The sequence below is a fragment of the Schistocerca nitens genome, chromosome 1, assembly GCF_023898315.1.
Source record: "Schistocerca nitens isolate TAMUIC-IGC-003100 chromosome 1, iqSchNite1.1, whole genome shotgun sequence".
NCBI classification, from domain to species: Eukaryota; Metazoa; Arthropoda; class Insecta; order Orthoptera; family Acrididae; genus Schistocerca; species Schistocerca nitens.
In genome coordinates, this window is record NC_064614.1 from 331,090,044 (window position 1) to 331,096,239 (window position 6,196).

The window sequence follows — 6,196 nt, forward strand, 5'->3', positions numbered from 1 at the left end:
GAGGGTAACGAAACTTGATTTATTTTTCATTGTTTAATGTCGTAAGTAATGCTTCATTACAGGTTCAGTCAACAAAGCATCTGGCTTGTGTTCTTGGATTAGAGTGTAATTCTGGTTCTCTTGAGTAATTATGGTATTTTTATTTTCTTTAATTAATTCAGTATAAATGATATTTAAAATTTCTTGTGTTATTGAAGAAGAACCGTGCCAGATGCGTACATTGAATCACACTTCCACACACAGAACAGTTATACTTGTGCTTTGGTTTCGTAGGTTTTATAGTTGCTGGGGACTTAATCAATTAATTGTGTTAATGAAAATATCCATTTCATTCTTTGTTGTTGTTCTATGCAGTCAGATTGCGTAATAATACTAGTCAGGGCCAACCGTTTACGAGACTGCGTAAACGGACAGACAGCTACTGAAGCAAAAAATTAAAATTATTTGCATTTGATTTTAATTAAGCCCCCATGCACGTGTTGGTTTCGTAGGTTTTATAGTTGCTGGGGACTTAATCAATTAATTGTGTTAATGAAAATTTCCATTTCATTCTTTGAAAGGTGGCTACACTGAGCCACACTGCCAGAGATCGCGCTAGAGAGTATTGTTCCGCCGCCTCCACTGGCAGTGATTATTGAGATGTCGTAGTAGTCAGTGCTTGGGGAGAGCTCGTGGTAGTCAGTGCTTGTTAAGAACTCGTAGCAGAGAGTGTTTGTTGAGATGTGCTAGTAGGGAGTGCTTGCTGAGATGTGATACTAAAAAGTTCTTGTTGAGATGTGGTAATAGCGAGTCGGTGTGGAGATGTATTGTAATGATTAGAGTGATTTTGGTCAATATATGAGGGTAACGAAACTTGATTTATTTTTCATTGTTTAATGTCGTAAGTAATGCTTCATTACAGGTTCAGTCAACAAAGCATCTGGCTTGTGTTCTTGGATTAGAGTGTAATTCTGGTTCTCTTGAGTAATTATGGTATTTTTATTTTCTTTAATTAATTCAGTATAAATGATTTTTAAAATTTCTTGTGTTATTGAAGAAGAACCGTGCCAGATGCGTACGTTGAATCACACTTCCACACACAGAACAGTTATACTTGTGCTTTGGTTTCGTAGGTTTTATAGTTGCTGGGGACTTAATCAATTAATTGTGTTAATGAAAATATCCATTTCATTCTTTGTTGTTGTTCTATGCAGTCAGATTGCGTAATAATACTAGTCAGGGCCAACCGTTTACGAGACTGCGTAAACGGACAGACAGCTACTGAAGCAAAAAATTAAAATTATTTGCATTTGAGTTTAATTAAGCCCCCATGCACGTGGTGACCCGGCTACACTGAGCCACAGCGCCAGAGATCGCGAGAGAGAGTATTGTTCCGCCGCCTCCACTGGCAGTGATTATTGAGATGTCGTAGTGGGCAGTGATTATTGAGATGTCGTAGTGGGCAGTGCTTGGGGAGAGCTCGTGGTAGTCAGTGCTGAGATGTCGTAGTGAGGAGTGTTTGTTGAGATGAGCTAGTAGGCAGTGCTTGCTGAGATGTGATACTGAAAAGTTCTTGTTGAGATGTGATAGTAGCGAGTCGGTGTGGAGAGATTGTAATGTCTAGAGTGCTTTTCATCAATATAAATTAAGTTAACAAACCACTTTACTTTTCTCTCTCATTATTTCAATGTCCTGAATAATGCGTCATTACAGGTTCAGTCAACAAAGCATCTGGCTTGTGTTCTTGTATTAGAGTGTAATTCTGGTTTTCTTGAGTAATTATGGTATTTCTATTTTCTTTAATTAATTCAGTATAAATGATATTTAAAATTTCTTGTGTTGTTGAAGAAGAACCGTGCCAGATGCGTACGTTGAGTCATACTTCCACACACAGAACAGTTATACTTGTGCTTTGGTTTCGTAGGTTTTATAGTTGCTGGGGACTAAATTAATTAATTGTGTTAATGAAAATTTCCATTTCATTCTTTGTTATTGTTCTATGCAGTCAGATAGCGTAATAATACTAGTCAGGGCCAACCGTTACGAGACTTCGTAATCGGACAAACAGCTACAAAAAATTAAATTTATTTGCATTTTATTTTAATTAAGCCCCCATGCACGTGGCGACCGCTGCTTCGGATCGTCCCTTGGAATTCTTCTGATTGTAGAAATAGTAGACAGTAGGATTGTTGTAGTAATTTGTAGTTTAGTAATTGTAGTCTATTTTGCATGTGTAGATTTGGTAATTGTCATTCATCTCATGGTATTTTTATTTTGCAAAATTTAATTATGTTATCTTGTGTACGGGTTTGACAATTTAGTGCATTTAGGAAGATTTCAATTGTTCGTTAATCGTGTTTGAGGGAAACATTTCGTGTGAATGGTATTGTTGGAGATAAAGTGTCATTGTGTGTAATTTTCATATAGTGACGAGTTTTGTATGTTTTGTAAATGTTTACGCGATCAATGAAAAAGGCAAAAAGGATGGATAGTCAGAATGACGAAATTGTTAACATGGCGAACTCGCCAACAGAGGAAAACAGTATCATGAATAATGAAGTGGAAAACAATTTAATAAGTCGGGAAAATAGTCCGGAACCATTTCAAAATTTTTCTCAATCAGAAAATTTCTAGAATTCGAGATTAACGACAGAAGTTTCTGGAATAGTATCGAACACAGATAGCTTTACAGCTATGACGAAAGAAGTTGGTTTCGCGGGAAATGTTAGGGGCGAAAAGAATTTCGAACCGGCTATTATGGAGCAGTTGATGGGTGCAATATTAAATCTGGGATCACAAATGGGAGCAATGGAAACACGGATGGGTACAATGGAAACACGGTTAGGATCTGAATTTAAAACAGAGATGGGAACTTTGCGATCTGAAATTAAAACTGATATAGGAACAATTAAAACTGATATGGGAACAATGGAAACACCTTTTGACTCACTGGGATCACAGTTAGGATCGGAATTAAAAACAATGGAAACACGGTTAGATTCGCGAATAGGGACATGTTTCAAAAACATGAAGGATGAATTAAAGAAAGAGATTAGAGAGGAAGTACAACCGATTTTGAATGCTCACAATAATAGATTAATTGTAGTAGAGATTAGACAAAGGGAACAGGATAGAGAACAGGAAGAAAGAGATCGCATGATAGTACAAAAATTTTCAGAGTTAAATTTACAACTTGCACATGATAAGGAAGAAATATTTGAGAGAATCGAGGAATCCGTATCAAATGACAGCATAAATAACTTAACGCAACAGTGTGAACAATCAGCTACTAAATGTGACAATACCGAAACCCGAGTTGCAATACTTACGAAAGACGTAAACTTATTGGAAAGAGATGAGGAGATTCCAGATAAATTGACAAGTCTTAGTTTAAATGGGGATAGAGATTCGGATGATACAGCTCCATTACCATTTGCAGAAACCGAAGAGTACCAGAACATAAGTAAGCATGTTGAAAATCAGGGAAAATTTAATGAACGCGTGAAAAGGGAATTTGAGGCATTACAAAAGCAAGACAAATATATTAAAAGCGAAATCGTAGGAAAAGACAGCAGACGAATTTTAGTATCACAGATAGCAGAGGGCTTTGAAGAAAGTAATTTGTTTCATTTACGGGATGCAACAAGAGAGCGCCAGGCGCGCGAACTTGACAATAATCGACATTGGGACTGGGACAGACGCGGTAGGTCTTTGTCGCCACGAGGCGGAAGCTTTGACTGTAAACACTTCTTGACTGTTCGGAAATTTAAGATCTTTCGTAATTCTAAGAATGAGATACATCCATGTGCATGGTTAGATCAATTTACGTACGCACTTCCGCCAAGTTTGCCACTAAGTCACAAACTGAAAATTATGTGCAGCTATTAAAGTCCTCAGGGGATTCACTATACTAAGTGAATATGTGCCGTAGCGTTCACAGGGCCCCGAGCTGTAGTGGTGCTATTTCCCTTTTAGTTTTCTGCACCGCTGCCTACTCTTTCACTATTCTTTGTATCTATAAAAACAACTCTTCTACTATCCATCTATCTAGACAGTAGGTAAAGATTAACTGGATATGACGATTTTACCCAAAAGTGACTTTGGAAATTACCGTTTGGACTTACTATATTTTCTGCAGCATTCATTCGTAGTTTAAACGAAATTTTACCTGTTTATCTTCGTGACAATATTACTTCATATGTTGACGACATTCTTATTGCTAAACGTTCTTGGAGTGAGCACAACAAAATTTTGGATTCATTATTACGTATTTTTGCAAGAGTTGGCATTACAGTGAACTTAAAAAAAATCTGAATTTGGTCGTTCTCAGGTGAAATTTCTCGGTCACATTATTTCTACAGAAGGTATTCTTCCTGATCCAGAGAAGCCAGACGCAATTCGTAATTATGCTGTTCCTTCCACAAAACGTGATGTTCGTAGTTTTCTTGGTGTCTGTAATTTTCTTAGACGCCTTGTTAGATTGGATGATTTGGCAACACCTCATTTACGCTTTTCAGTTATGCACACTTCGGTCCCAGAAAATGCTTTCATAAATTACGAGAAAATTGTTACTCCAGTAATATGGAAAAACGTATTCGATCTGTTCTTGCCAAATGCAAATTATGTCAAAAGGCTAAGCCGCCAACTGTTTCTCACAGAGCACCGTTGTTTCCTATCATTCCAGCGAAATTAAAGGACATGGCTGCAGTCGATTTGTTCGGTCCAGTGGTTCGTTCTACTAATGGTTTTGCGTACATTTTCGTAGCAGTGGAATTGACATCAAAATATGTGTGTTTTACACCTTTACGCAAGGCAACAGCTCGTTCAGTATCTAATACTTTCATCAAACATTTTCTCAAAGAAGTTGGTCATGTTGATAAGGTTATATCAGATAATGGATCACAGTTTCGCTCTAAAATTTGGCTTCGTACTCTACGGCGTCGTAAGATTAAACCAATTTTTATTTCACTTTTTCACCCTCAATCTAATGCTTCAGAGAGATGGATGAAGGAAATCAATAAATTGTGTCGTCTTTATTGTCATCAGAATCACAGAACGTGGGATCAGTATCTTCATATTTTTCAAAACATTCTGAATGAACTTCCTAATGACTCAACTTCTTTACCACCTCTATTGATATTAAAAAATAAAGTACCAACAAATCGCATTTCTGAAATCGTTCCTTTTCCGCCTTCACGGAAACTGCGGCATTCCGAAGTTGTCAACCTGGCTCTACGAAATATTGCATCTGCGGCTGCTAGAAGAGAGAAATCAGCGAAACGTCCTGGTCGTTTAAAAATCTTGTCAGTTGGTCAAAAGGTGTTAATTAAGTCTCATCGTTTGTCTCATAAAGGAAAAGGCTTATGTCGCAAATTTTTTCTGCTTTATAACGGTCCATATAGAATTCGCAAAATTATTCATGATAACACTGTTGAAGTAGAAACTCTTAAATCTCGGCGCTCTAAGAGAATACATCATATATCTAACGTTAAAATTTTTGTGGAATGACATACTTTCGAGAAACCAACAGTTATACGTAAACATGCGGAGAATGCAAAGATACCGCGCTGTGTTCTGGCGGCGGCGCGTACTCAAAGCAACAGTGAAGTCTGCGCGCCGCACAAGGCTGTCGTTGACCGCAAACAATCACCTTCTACGTCACGCGTCTACAGCTGATCGAGCGCTCAGTGCGAATGCACTGACAGCCGTAAACAAATACACAGTCTTAATTTCTCCGATTAAATTCAGTATAAAGCTATGGTGACTTTATAAATTATGTTATTAACGTTCAGTATTTTTCAGGATACGGTTGTATAAGGTATTTAAGACCTTCAAGTAAATTCTGTGCGTGTCCGACGTTAAGATGACTTGCTATGGAGAAAATTTCAGGAAGAATGTAATTTCAAAGAAAAAAGTAATTAACTAAAAAAGGTAACTATTAATTGAGTTTATTTTTCAGGTAATATAATTCCACTTAGGTACGTATTTTAGATGTAATTTGCTGCTTGCGATTACGTGATTCATACTTTGTGCTATATTTTATGTTCTATGAATTTACTTGTGAAGCGACGTGCTTGCGTACATTAACTGATTTTGACAATGTTTTATTAATGAACAGTGTTATTACTTGCGTATATTATGCATTGCTTGGCTGCTATGCTTTTTCACTGATGTCACATTTTTTTTAATTATGTGCCTGCTGTGCCTATTTATTTAA